This window comes from Phyllostomus discolor, chromosome 11 (assembly GCF_004126475.2).
Source record: "Phyllostomus discolor isolate MPI-MPIP mPhyDis1 chromosome 11, mPhyDis1.pri.v3, whole genome shotgun sequence".
Classification (NCBI taxonomy): Eukaryota; Metazoa; Chordata; class Mammalia; order Chiroptera; family Phyllostomidae; genus Phyllostomus; species Phyllostomus discolor.
In genome coordinates this window covers 492,539-507,096 of record NC_040913.2, presented here as the reverse complement: position 1 = coordinate 507,096, position 14,558 = coordinate 492,539, and positions in this window count along the sequence as shown.

Here is a 14,558-nt window from a genome sequence, read left to right as displayed (position 1 = left end):
GCTGCGAGGCGGCAGCCACGGGCTGGGGAAGTCCCGCTCTCCTGTGCTGTGCTCCGATCTGCCCCGCCCCACCCCACCCATTTGGGGTGAAACTCCGTGTCCAATTCTCAGTGGGAAGGGAAAGTGGTTAGTAAAGTTAGAGGGGGCCTGGCTTGTACAGAGAGAGGAATTCCTGCCCCTGGTCCTTGATTGGTCTGTCCTCACTGCCAATGAGGACTCCAGACCCTGGCCGTTTGGCCCCGGAGGCACTTCCCCATTAGTCAGAGTGGAGCTGCTCTGATTGGCTGGTGAAGATGCCGGGCAGGGAAAGCCTCGCTCCCACTGATGGAAGTGGGATCCCAGGAAGTCCTCTACGAGGGCTGCTCAGACGGCAGGGCCAGCGTGGGCTGCTCCCCAAGTGTGGTTTGTGGGAGGCCCGTGGGAGGAGTTGGCTGCTAGGCACCCCTTTCCTTCCGAGCCCACCTCAAGGCCTTTTGCCCTCAATGTACCCACAAACTCCCCAGCACTTCCGGTTCTGTGCCTCGATGGCTGTGACCCTTGGGACCCTTGTCATCTCCAAAGGGCATAAACGTTATCCATTGGGTAAACAAGAGGAAACCCAAAAGTGACAACACAAAGGACTCAGGAATTCCCTCATCGGCAGCTCAGACTGATTTTGTAACAGTAAGGGGGGTCCGGAGGAACAAGCGAGGAGGAGGGGGAAAGACAGAGTTGTTTGAAGCAGAAAGGTAAGCCGGGTAAATCACTGATTTCAAACGTAAATATTTTGAACATTTTTAAAAAACAGATCAGAACTACAGATAGAGCTTTTCTTTCTGGAAGCTCTATCTGGGTACAGGTGGGACCTAATTTTCACATCCACAAAGGCTGGCTCTGGGCGGGCGGCATGGGACTCGGCCCCCGGGGGACTGCAGCCAAGTCAGCCTGCAAAAAAAGTTGTTTGTTTGTGTGTGTGTGTGTGTGTGTGTGTGTGTTTTAAATCCTCCCCGAGACCGTGCCCACTGATTTCAGAAAGAGAGGAAAGGAGTAGGAGAGAGGGGAGCATCGGTGTGAGACAGAAGCATCGACTGGCTGCCTTCCGCTCGCGCCGTGACCGGGGACTGAGCCACAGCTCCGGCCTGTGCCCTGACCCGGGTCAAACTGGCCGTCTTTTCACACGCGGGACGGTGCTCAGTCCAGAGGAGCTGCCCGGGAAAAGCACTGGTTTTTGTTTGTTTTTTTAAGCTTCCGTAGAGACTCGTACCTGCAGCCAGGGCTGAAAACCACCGCGTTGCAGGAGACAGGCGCAGGGTGGGGCCTTGCGTACTCGGTCGAGGAGGGAGCTGGTCGCTGCCTCTGCCAGGAGCCGGGGTGCGGTGTGACCCCGAGCAGCACCCCGGGGAGGAGGAAGGCACAGAGGGGCATGTGCCCTCCTTAGTCTGCCACGCCAGCCGGGCTGGGTGTGCCCGGGAGGCAGGCCAGTGGGAGGCAGGTCAAGCCGGGTTCCCAGTACAAACATGTGGACGAGAACATGGGGGCTATGGAAAGTGACCGCTCAGGACGATCTGGCCGTAAATTCCTAACTGGGCCGGTGGGCCCCCGTGGGCCGTCTCGCCCCAGGTCTGTGACTTTCTCAGGAAAAGGCTTCTCCTTGCCACTCGTGAGCCCTGCCCACGTGTTCCGTGCAGCCAGGTTCCCGCATGCCTTTGAAAGGCCTCTTCTCCTCGGACCCTCCTTCTAGCGAGCGGTCAACGCTCAGGCCCCAGGCCCTCAGGAGAACCACGCGCTCTGAACGCCCCTGGACTCTGGTCCCCACCTTGCTTTCCCCCACCCTGGGGTGTGGCCTCTGTCCTCCGAGGGCTGCACCTTCTCTTTACTACTCCCTCTGCAAACACAGGGGAGATGATGTCCAGCTCCGTTGGGCAGGGACCGTGAGGGCCAGGGGAGGAAACCGTCCGTGGGCAGCTGCTGAACCAGGAAGTTCCAAGCTGAGACCCCAGTGGCCCAGAGACAAGTTCAAGTGCAGGAGGCAGGGAGCGATGGGGCACAGAGCCTCCCCTGCCTCCAAAACAACCCCAGACGGGACCTAGGACGTACCTCCACAAGGGTGACCCACTTACTTCCCAAGGACCCTCCAATATCATCTCAACGTCTCAGCCAAGGTGGTGACTAGGTCAGGCCTCCGCCTGCGGCCTGAGACCAGGACCTGGGGGCTGCGTGTGCCTGCGTGCACTGCCCCTCCCCACAACGGACCTGAAACAGCAGTTCACCTCTGGAACCGCCCCACAGGTGGGACGGAACAACCTCCTGGTTACGTTTCTCCACCTTAAGGTGAAGGGAGAGGCTTGGGGGTAACTCCATCCCCAAAACCTGGAGCTTAGCACGGTCTGTGTGAAAATGTAAATGAAGACCCTTAACTGGTTTTAAAGTTGCCATACATAACGGATTGCCCCGGCCGAAAGGATTACTTTTTATATGCAAATGGACATAATGAATCTTTAAGTGCTCCTTATTGTCAGGGGATAAGCCGGCTGAGGCGGAGGAAGGGGGACCCTGGGTGGGCTCCGGTGCTTTGTGAAAAACCAGCCCGGGCCCAGAAGAGAGAGGCCAGACGGGGGCTGGAGGCCGGAAAAGCTGATGGCAAGTTCTAGGGCCGAGAGTGAGCGAGTGAGTGGGAAGAGGACAGGACCCCCGAGTCAGTGACTGAGGGTGGCAAGGACGAGACCGAAACCCGAGGCGTCCCTGAGACGGGAAAAGGACAGGGATGTTCTGTCTCAGGCGGAAGGTGGGGACTCATCACAGGCCAGAGGACATGGCCTTCCTTCGCACCGGCACGCTCTCCCGTGCTTCCTGCTCGCTGGGTTCTCCTCTCCTCTCCGGTGGGAGGTGCTGTCCCCAGGGAGGGTCTCTGCTGGCACGGGGCTAAATGTCACGCTGATGTTCTCAGCACCGGGCATGTGCCGCGTGTTCGCTGATGAAGAAGCGATGGATTCCGGATTCTTTGCCTCTGCTCAGTCGTTCATTCCCCCAATAGTTATTGAGATCTGCTGCCCTGCCCTGGCGAGGTTGGCAGCCTACAGGGAGAGCAGGAGCAGGCACACATGGTTAGCTAATTATATACATGGAAATAATTACGTTCAGCAGACGGAGAGGTCATCGCATAGGAGGTCTGAAAGCGCAGAAGTTAGCCAGAGGGAGAAGAGGCGTTTCCGCCAAGGAAGTCCAGACGTGGAGGTTCTGAGGAGGGAAGTGTAGGGACGGAAGGAGGACGGAGGCAGGCAGGTCGGCGGCAACGAGAAGTTAGGTCGAGCCCGTTCCGTGATGCTGAGGGGTGACAGGCACATCGCCTTCCATCTAGGAGTCCCGGCCCTAGGACACACTGAGGGGAGACAAGGACAACCTTTCCAGGGGATTTGAAATAGGTTTTCACTCACCTCCCCGCTGCTCCTTCCCTGGCCTTCCCAGCCTCCAGGCCTCAGCTTCGCTTCTCAGGCTGCTTCTCCCCAGCTCCCAAGCCTGCCTGAGGGAGCAGCCTGGGGGACTGTCCAATACCAAGTGTGCACCCTGCCCACGTGGCTCAGTGGGTTGGGCGACTGCCCACAGATTGAAAGGTCCTGTGTTTGATTCCCGGTCAGGGCACATGCCTGGGTTGCGGGTCCCCCGGTCGGGGCACTTATGAGAGGCAACGACTGATGTTTCTCGCATGTGGTTTCCCCCCTCTCTTTTCTCCCTCCCTTCCCCTCTCTCTAAAAATAAAATAAAATCTTAAAAAAAACTGAGTGTGCAGTGACTCCCCCCTGGGGGCCCTTTGCAATGGTGACGGTGAAGTCTGTTTGCAGGGACGGACTCATTGCTTGTGGGTCACCAGAAGGAGTCGCGGAGCAGGCCACCTGAGGAGTTCTTCAAGGGACCTCAGTCAAGCCGTCTCAAAGCGAAGCAGGCTGGTGAGGCTGCTGCAGAAACAAGCGGGGGGGGGGGGGGGGGGGGGGGGGGGGGGGGGCGGGGGGGGGGGGGGAGAGAGGGAGGACCCAGAGCCTCCTGCTCGCAGAGGTGGGGCGGAGTGGACAGGAAACGGCTGAGAGGCTGGAGCGGCCCTGCGGGGGTGAGCCGAGTTCACTACAGCGCGTGATGAGCAAGCAGCTTACGAATCTCCTCCAACAAGGGAAGAGAACTCAGAAGTGAGGAGGAAGGAGGGACTGGCCAGGAGGTCAGAGACCTGCAGAGGGGTCGGAGGAAGAGACTCTTTGGGGAGGGTGTGGACACCAGCCAGCAGCGTAACGGGGGGATCTAACCACGGGCACTTGTGACCCCCACCCCCCTTCCCTGGACCTTGCTCCTGTCCATGCCGACCCTGACTCCCGTGCAGCCTGCGGTCACCCAGCATGTGTGGGGAGGGTCCCAGTGACTGACTTCAGAAGATACCACCTCTGACCCTCAGGCACCCTGGCTCCAGGAGATTTGCCGACCTTCAACCGAGGAGCCCGGACGGCTAAGCCAGGGTGACCCACAGCGGACCATCACTTGCCTTGTGGGAATGGACTGCTCGTCTGTGTGTGGAGAATTTTTCAACCCCCCCCCCCCTTCCTCCTCCCTCCTTACAAAAACCTCTGCCTGCACCGAGCGCTCTGGGGGATCAAATGGCCGGCAGGGGGGTGTCCGCCCCCCCTGCACGTGGGGCCCAGGCCTCCCGCTGGGTCTCCCCCACAGACCCGCCGTTCTCTCTGTCCGAGCAGGCCGCCGCTCACCGGTCACTCCTGAGCTGCTGCCCGTTAGGGCACAGGAGTTGTTCAGACTCGCCCCCTGAGCCCACCCTTCGATAAGGCTCCGTGGCTGGTATCCAGGGGCCCGGCCTCCCCGGCAGCAGGGACAGGTTCCGCCAGCCCTGGGCGGGTGTTCCCAGGAGTCCCCGCAAGCGCACGGTGGCCTGACTGTGCGCTCCCCTATGGCATCAGGGCTGCGTGCGTGGACAGTGGCAGGGTTCAGAGAGGCCGCAGGGGTGGGAAGGAATTCTGCGTGAGAACAAGAGCTCCTTCCTCTCCTTCGTAGGCAGCCTGGGGAGGCGCAAGCCCAGGACGAGGCCGGGCGGCGGTTTGTGTGTGGGAGTTCCCACCCACAGGGGTGTGCAGCCATGGGGGTCTCCGGAAGGCTTGGGGCTGCCGCACAAAACGCTGGGGCTTTAAAGGGCAGACACGCACTTCTCACGGTCCGCAGGTGAAAAGTCCAAAACCCGAGGGGCTGCCACTTCGGTCCCTCCCGAGGCCTCTCTCCATGGCCTGGGGGGCTCCCTCCTTCTGTCCCCTGTGCGTGCACTTGGTGTCTCCCCGGGTGTCCCAATGTCCTCCGTGTGAGGACAGCCAGCAGATTGGATCGGGCCCACCCTCACGGCCTCATTTCAACTTAACCACCTCTGTGAAGGTCTCAGCTGCAATTACAGTCACGTTCTGAGGTGCTAGGGATTCGGGGGGGGGGGGGGGGCAACGTGAATTTGGGGGCTAAAACACTGTGGGAGTCGGGATACTAACCCAGTCCGTCCCACCAGCTGAAGGGAGGGGCCGGGAGAGAGCGCAGCTGCGCCGGAATCCGAAGATCACGCTCAGGTTCCCACAGCCCCTGCAAACCTTCAGGAAGTTCTGTCCTGCCCTTTGTAGACAGAAGGAAAAAAAAAATCAGTCCTTCGCGCAGAAGCCGGCCATGGAGCCCCTCTGTGTGCCACGTCCTGCGAGGCTGGGGCCCTGGAAGGGAGGGACCAGGCTGTCTCAGCGCCACGTGGGCGTGGCCTGACCGCATCGGGAAGGAGTCCCCACGTGGCGGCAGGCTGAAGAAACAGCCCACGTGCTCGCTGCCAGTGCTGAGCGATTTTTGTTGGGGTGGCCGAACACACTGGTGCGAGACAACCAGGGCGCCCCCCAGGCCACGTGTGACCGCGCCCTGCGTCGTGGGGCGCGGAGCGAGGAAGCCCCAGGAGGCAGCGCGCAGACAGCGACAACCCGCTGGGCCCGAAGCATCCGCGAGTCGCAGCCACCGCTCCTGCCCAGCAGCGAAACTTCTGTCCCAACGGCGAGAGCTGCTCAGAAAGCCCCGGTCACACCGACGACTCGGAATCTCCAGTTTCGTTTCAGGTTTTCTAAAATCACGAGACAGCTGTGGGTCTGGCCTGCTCCCAGAGTCCCGCCCTCCCCCCACCACCAAAGGTGAACTGAAAGCCGCCCCTCAGCTTCCCACCCCCCACCCCACTCCGCGGACAAGGGTGACCGAGCACCCCCACAGGCCCTCCCCCCTCGGGCAGCGCTCAGCGGCTGCCAGAGTGCCCGGGTCGGCTTAGGGGCTCCCGAGCCTGCAGGGGCAGCAACTGAGGGCATGGGACGTGGGATGGGAGGGGGGGAGGAGAACAAGGATGAGAAGCCGAGGGAATTCCAGAGGGACAAGTAGAACCACAAGGAGAACAGAGAGCACTGGGCGCTGAGACCCAGAACAGACTGGACGGACACCCCCGTTTCTCTCTCCCCGTCACGTTGGGGCCAGGGATGCAGACTGGCCCCGCATGCAGGCAGGCTCTGGCCCTCCCACTGCCTGCCCACGCCGCCCCTCGGAGAGGATCTTCCGTGTTGGGCCCAGGGCGCGGGCTGCACAGGTCGCTCGTGGAGTCCTGCCCCCGGGTTTCTCAGGTGCGCTGCAGGTTCCCCAGGTGCGGCCTTTCTCGCCTCCACGCACGCACGGGAGTCCACAGGGCGGCGACCCAGCCCTCGTGATGGCCAAAGTGCTTTCATCTCGGGGACAGGTTGGGAGTGGTTTTTAAAACCATCCAGGACCAAGGACTTGAGGGTTCGCTTTCATTGAGAAAGGGAGTGTCCAGGGCCCTGTTAGGGGTTTGTTTGAAAGGAATGGAGACCAGGAGGACAAAACCTGATAAACGCGGATGGCCGGGGCAAGCTGGCCCAGAGCCGGGAGCCCTGGAGGTCCAGCCGGGCCCAGGCTAACGCCCATCTCAATACACAGGCCGCTGCTAGAGCCGGACTGAGGAGCTAACTGCAGGGAGGAGGCTGGAGGGCTGCAGCATCCTCCCCGGGGGGGGGGGGGGTGGGGGGTGGGGTGTGGGGGACTCCCGAGGGGCGCCAGCAGCTCATCAGGAGCGTGGATTCCGGTGGGTGCGGCTCCACCAGCAGGAGCAGGAGGACGCTGACTGTGGGCGCTGAGAAAGAGCATGCCTACCAAGAAGGACTGGTGGCTCACTGGACTCAAATTTAAAAAAACAAGAATAAAAATAAACACAGAGCCTAGCAGCCATTCCTGCCCAGGGACCCCCCCCAAACCTCACTTGGGGAGCAGCCCTTGTAGAGGAGCTCCTGGGATTCTGTTTCAACCAATGGGACTGAGACTTCCCCCACAGGAGCTGCAGCTATAGCCCCATTGGCATTTTCACTAACCAATCAGAGTGGCAGTATTCTGACCAATCAAGACAGTGCCTTTTGGACCAATCAAACTATGAGGAGGCCTCATTTGCATAAGGACAGACCAATTAGGGACCAGGGGTGGGGACTTATGGCTATATAAGTCAGCTCTCCTATGGCTCCCAGAGTGCACTTTCCCTTTCAGGTTGCCGTGTTTCCAGTGGATCCTGGTGGGGCGGAGTGGGCAGGAGTGGGCCAGCCTGGCCATGCTTAAGCAGGTAGAGCTGTGCAGCTGGGAGGGGCAGGGTCCTGGGCTGCCTCACACAGCCATGCTCAGTCACAGCTGAGCTGTTTGCACTGAATAAAATCCCCTTCACCACGCCCCAAACTGGGAGTCGTCTTGTTGTTGAATTGATATAACCAGCCCTCCGCTGACATAATCAACCCTCCCTGAATTCCTAAGAAAGAAGAGCCTAAACCTGAGCTTCCAGGAAGCACTGCTGTGCGCTATGAGGTGGGGTGCGTCCTGTTGTTTAGGCCACTTTTGGTTACACGTTGTTAACCCAACCAAATGCATCGCAGCAAGTGACGTTCCAATCCCGAGTCCTGCTGCCAATATTAGGACACTTCCCTGGTTTCCGTCATTTGCTCCACTCATGAACCACACTCGAGGTGGCTTCCTCGTGTACACAGCCACGTGCACTCTGCATCCTGGCCAAACCGATCAGTCAACTGTCTTGGGGTCCAGATGAGGTCACCCACGTTCTGCACCCCTTTGGGTCCCGCTGTGTCAGTCACAGATGAGGGCTCAGCACCAGTAATGGGTGCGTTAGATGGAATGCCCCTGAAGATGCAGCACCCTGACCTTAGTAAAGCCGGCTCAGGGTGCTCCTCTGGGAGGGGGCTCCGGGGGAGGGGCTGGGCATGCTCTCCTGGCTCTTCTTGCCCTTGGGAATCCTTGACCTTGGCCTGAGCCAGGGGAATTTCCGAAGCTTCCCCAGGATGAGAGTTCGAGCTGGGGCTGCAGCCAGGGACTCTGGGTCTGGGGAAACAACCATGGCAGCCAGCTGCATCACTGACCCCCATGAAGTTTGTGGGACCACCTGGTCTATGAGAAGGCAATGGGCTCAGGAGGAATAAGTGAGCGTTCTACATGCAAGAAAATGTGGACTGGACAAGGACCCCGGGACCAGAGCCTCTCATCCAGCACGTGACACAGGAGGGTCCAGAGAGTGGACGTGCCCGACTGGCAACATCTGCTGTGTTCGAGGCAGAGCAGGTACTAACCTGATGCTAAGTCCCTGGCCCCCTGCTCCCAGCGCTTCCCACCCCAGCTGCCTCCCTGTCGGGGACTGGTCCTCTGTCTCACCGGCTTACAGACAGACAGACAGTCTCATGACCCCTCCTTCCCCAAATCTCAAAGCCAGTCCTCCACAGCCTTCCCCATCCCTCCTGCCAAGTGGGCACCGTAAAGCCCCACAGAGTCCGGCTCCGAGTGGTGGGTGGGGACCTGTGTGTGCCTCCCTGAATTGTTGTGGCTGCTTCAGTGAACCGGCAGCCACTGACTCTGGGGAAACTGAGGCAGAAGCCATCTTTGTGCCCCACACTGTCCCCAACAGCCAGATCAGGGCCCGAGAAACAGACCCTCTGTGCACCCAGGGGTCAGAGTGAGTCCGTCGGCATCAGACTGACTTCTGGGGGGATTGTCCACGGGGAAGTCCCAGCAAAGGCTCTCGTGTAAAACAAACAGGAGGGAAAGGGTAAGATGGGAGAAGAGCCAGGGCGGGGAGACAAGCAGACTTGAAGTTGTGCGGTAGTTACAGCACCAAGCTGTCCCCGTTTCCTGGGAGCAGAGGGGAGGCGTGTGTGTTAACCGGGTTGCAAGACCTCAGGCGTGGCGCGGTGGGTTGGAGAGTTGTCTTGCAGACCAAGGAGGTTGCGGGTTCGATTCCTGTCCCGGTCCCATTGCTGGGTTGTGGGTTCGATCCCATGTTGGGGTGTGTACGGGAGGTAACTGATTGACTTTTTTTTCCTCTCTCAATCCCTTTCTCTCTCTCTAACATCAATAATAAAAATGTCAAGCCCTGGCTGGCATAGCTCAGTGGATTGAGCGCGGGCTGCGAACCAGTGTCGCAGGTTCGATTCCCAGCCGGGGTACATGCCTGGGTTGCAGGCCACAGCCCCCAGCAACCGCACATTGATGTTTCTCTCTATCTCCCTCCCTTCCCTCTCTAAAAAATAAATAAATAAAATCTTTAAAAATAAATAAATAAAAATGTCTAAAAAGAGGAAAAAAAGACTTCAGGCGAATTAAATGGCTGCCCAGCTTTGTTTCCAAACCATTGAGCCTGCATAGGCTACACACGCCCTGGGGCTCAGAGGGGGCGAAGGGGACCCCCAAGTCACGCACTGCAGCGGCCTGAGCAGTTGAAGAGGGGGCCCCCAGGGAGATGGGGGAGGGGTGGGGTGGCCACCCATTTCTACCAGGGACGGTTGTCGTGGGTTTGGTCCGGGCTGACACCTAGGCTCCGAGCTAGCTGGTTGGTCCCCGAGGACGCGCCGGCCCACAGGTGGGAGCACAGGGCGCGGGCCCAGCAGGACACAGGCGGCGCCAGTGCTGACCCCATGGGGCCTCCTGCCCTGCAGGAGCCGCCGCGCCTCGGCCGGGAGGGCATCGCCCAGCTGTTTGCCTGGCAGACACTGGCACCAGAGCCCTGACACCCGGGTGGGTGGAGGGCGGCTGCACCCCCAGGAGTCGCTCTCTGGGGGGCTTGCTTTGGTTTCTGAACCTGTGGCTGCGGCAGAAAGACCAGAGGGCCCCTGGCCCAGTTGCTTATTCTCCCCCAGCTGCTTCTGTCGCTCTCAGGCTCCGGGACACAAAACAGCTGAGCAGATAAACAAGCCGCCACCTGCTCCCTCCTCCCCCGTGACTCTGCTCCGGTCCCCAAGTCCCACCCCTTCTCCCTCGCGCTCTCTGCCCCCATTCCTCCCGGCAGCCAAACCTCGCCGCTGCCGCCGCCGCAGCTGCGCCCCGGCACGGCCCCTCCCCCTGCCCGCACCAGTGGCAAATGAGGACCGCGTGTCCCGAGCCCCGGCTCTCCCGCCTCCCGGAGCCGTTTTGAACAAAACAGTGCACTTTCAGACATTAATTCCTGGAGCTCCCGGGCCCCCGAGGAAAATGAATCCGTGGCAGCCACAGGCCTGGAGCCAGAGAGTGTCTGGCCCCTTGGCCCAGCCCCGGCACAGGGAGGCAGGGAGGAAGGGGTTAACCGGAGCAGAAGCCGCAGGGGCAGCTCCGGTGCAAACTGGAGAGGCAGATCCCTGGGATGCGGGGGGCAGGAAGCAGCTTAAACCCCGAAGAAAGGCCCCCTTTCCAGCAGCATGTGTGTCTGCGCTCAGTAACAAAACACAGGTTGTCACAACAGGCTCTGCGTTTGGTAGTCGGCGCTGAGTCGGTGCAGTTTAATAAGTCCCCAGCGCCGCGGAAGGGATTCCCGCGGGCCTGGGTGGGGGAGGGGGAGGAACAGATGACGTGCGGCGGGGGTGGGGGTGGGGGGCAGGGGATTCGAGAGGGACCGAGCGCCTCCTCCCCGCGAGGCTGTGTGCCAGGGCTGGGTGGTGGAGAGCCACTCCCGGCCCGGGGTCCCTGTGCCACGTGGCCTTTGCACTGGGGTTGACACTGCCTGGCCAGCCTGGCTTCACCCCCGAGCCCCCCTCTTTCCTCAGAGCGCCAAGCGCACTGTTTCGGGGAGGAGGCACGCATTTGCTGGGAAACACACCTGCCTTCCATCTGCTGACTGCTCTGTGGGAAGGAGCTGGAGCTCCCGGGGCCCAGCACCAACTCGAAGGCCGCCGGTGGCTATGTGATGCTGGGCAAGTCCATACCCTCTCGGAGCCTCAGTTTCCCCCACAGTGCCATGGAAATAAGACCCACCGCACACACGCAACTACTCTTGATTTTTCAGGTGACGTTCTGTGGCACGGGCAAGTGTGCAACCTCCGTGAGACACCAGGCCTTCTGCGCCCAGCCTGATGCTCAGTGACAGGGTTTCCTTTGGAAACACAAGTGGACCCCACCCAGTGGGAGCGGCAGGAACCCCGCAGGCCAAGCCCAGGGGTTCTGGGGAGGCGCCTGCAGGCTCCCTGGGTGGGGCGGAGGAGCAGGTGGAACTTCTTCGGGTGGGGACTCCTGCCTGCGGGCTGTTTCCCCCCCTCGGCCTCACGAACCTTCTGGTCCAGTCACTTCTCGTTGGGGGCGGGGTTGGGGGCGGGGGTGGGGGCTGTGCACTGCAGCCTTCAGAAACAGGATTCCCGGCCTCTGCCAGCAGCAGCCCCCCTCCCACTCAGGACAATCAAATGTCTCTAGACACGGCCAGGGTCCCCTGGGCGGTGGCGGGGACCAGGCTGTGGGCACAGCAGGGAGCCAGCCCAAGCCGCAAGGACCGCCGTTCGCCAGCCCTGCGTTTCCAGCGAGAGCCTCCCCGGGCCCAGAAGGCAGGCTCGGGCGGGGGAGGGCGCAGGGGTGCCTCCAGCGATGCCCTCCGGAGCAGGAGCGGGAGCAGCCCTGCCTGGCGGAAGCTGCCTGCCGCTGCGGTGCCGTGTGCTCTCACCGTGTTTCCAGGATTGAGGGGAATGTTCTTTTATTCTATTTTAAAGATTGTATTTATATTTTTGACAGAGGGGAAGGGAGGGAGAAAGAGAGGGGGAGAAACACTAATGTGTGGTCGCCTCTTGCGCGCCCCCGACTGAGGACCCGGCCCTCGACCCAGGCCTGTGTCCTGACTGGGAGTCGAACCGGCGACCCCTTCGTGCACGGGCCGACGCACAATCCACTGAGCCACGCCAGCCAGGGCAGGAGCTTTCAGTCAAATGGGAAAATGATGCCGGTGCCAGCAGTCAGGTCTGGCCCTGCGCCTCGCCCTGAGACTCGACCAGCCAGCTGGGTGCCCTTAGCCACCCCTCCAGGGGCCCAGGAGCAGAGTCTGTGGGCGCTCAGGTCCCCTCCGGCTGGAAGCCCCGCGGCCTGCGAGTTTAAATCAGCGGGGCAGTCGGGAGCTGCCAGTCCCCTCCAGTGCCGCGCAAGCCCGCAGGGTGGTTCTGCACGTGTGTCTGCCTTAAGAACCGTCATGGCCGCCCTGGCCGGGCGGCTCAGTTGGACGGAGCATCGTCTGGTAAACAAAATGGTTGAGGGTTCGATTCCCGGTCAGAGTGCATGCCTGGGTTCCGGGTTTGCCCTCCCGCCCCCCACCCCCTGCCGCAGTTGGGGCACACACTGATGATCCATGTCCCTCTCCCCCTTCCTCTCAAAGGGATTTAAATAAATAATGACTTCCAACCTTAAAAGGAAAAGAGCTCTCATCGCCAAAAACGATTTCACACGCCCCTCCTGTGGGAGCCACTGTGGGGAGAGAAAGGCGTTCCTCCATTTCCCTCAAGGGTCCACGGGGCAGCTCAAGAGGAGAGGAATTCCGGTGAAAGGTCATAGGTGAAAGGTGCTTCCCGTGCTGCAAAGGCTTTGCGGTCAGGCAGGCAGAGTTGGGGGCTGGCCCTGGGAGCGCCCGCCCCTCCTCGCCACCGACTCTCAGTATCTCCGTCTGTAAAACGGTCGTGACCACGGCCTGGAGGCTGCAGGGCGGTTGTTAAGAGTTGCAGGAGATGCCACACGAATGAGACGATTTGTGCTGCTTGGCACATAATTGATGGTGGAAAAAAAATCGTTGGGAGCAAATTTTGGTTGGGGACACTGCACGGGGCACTCTGATGGGCCCTGGGGACGCGGATGAGGGACAGGCTTCGGCCCTGGGCAGGGAGAAGCCGGCGGGGGGGAAACGAGGACCAAGTGCAGCGCCCGAGGGGCTGTGACCAGCTGTGACAGGGCCAGGTGGGAGGGGCCCGGGCACAGGACACTGAGGGCAGGTGCCGTCGGTGGGGCTCTGGGAGCCCGGCCAGCCGTCCGCACCCGGGGTCAGGAGGCAGCGTGTCCAGGCTTCTGCCGAAGGGAGCGCGCCTGCGTGAGGCTCAGCGCGTGGGGCAGAGCGGGAGGGAAAGAAGGGACCCTCAGGAAATGCTTCCTTGGGTCAGACACACTCTTTCCCCTTTTGACACAGCCACCAGGAGGCTCGGAGCTGAGGTGCAGGCTCAGGTGTCACAGCATTCGCCTGAACCCGGGTTTTCCGGCGCCATCCTGGACTTTGACCATCCACCCGGTGTTTGGTTTTGGGTCCCGTCGTGTGTCAGCTGCCTGGTCCTCCGTGAATACAGATGGCACATACCTAAGTAATGAGCTCTAGGACATGAAACCGTGTGGATGGGACGAGGTGAGACCTGCAGGGGGCGCTCCTCCAGGGTGGCCCGTTTGCCTCGCTCCCAGCAGCGTGCCCAGTGCCCAGTGCCCAGGCCAGCGCCCGGCACCCTGCGGCAGCTCGACAGACCTCCGCTGACTCTGAGAGGACCATTAGGGGCTGTCACCGGGGAGAAGCCCAGGGCCCCGGTTCCCCGGCCGCTCACACGTCTGGGCTCCACTCTGGGCTTCTTTTGCTCCGTCCTTCATTGTTCCGGCCGGGAGCCTTGGGCTTCAGCCAGACGGCACGCCGCACCTTGGGGACGGAGGTTCTGCCGTATGTCCGTGTCTCCCACAACTGCACCTCGTCACGAAGCAGCCTCCCGCGTCTCCGCGGCTTTGGCCTAAAAATACACCCACAGTCATTTGTAGCTGAGGGAGACGAACAACCCTGACCCGACCCCACCAAGCCCGGCCGGACATGTGCCCACACAGAGTGGGTCGCTCTCGCCGCCCGGGGAGTCACGGGGTGCTCGCCCGGTGGGAGAAGGGACAGGCTGCCCCAGCCGGGGGGCGCGGGTGCCTGGAGCATCATCCAGACACCAAAAGGTCATGGGTTCCACTGCAGTCGGGCACGTATGGGAGGCAACCAATGGATGCGTCTCTCGATCGAGTGTTGTGTTCCTCTCCCTTCCCGTCTCTCTAAAATCAATACACATCAAAAAAAAATTTTTAGAAAAGGAAGGGACAGAGGCTGCTAAGGAGCAGAGCCGGGGTAGGGGACAGGCCTGTGAAAGACGCCGCCCACCCGAGGAACCGTGTCCCTCGGCTGTCCCTGAGGGTCTCACCGAGAGCCAGCGCCGGGGGTGGCAGGGGTCCTCACGGTCCAGCTGAGGAGCTCCGTGCTCCGA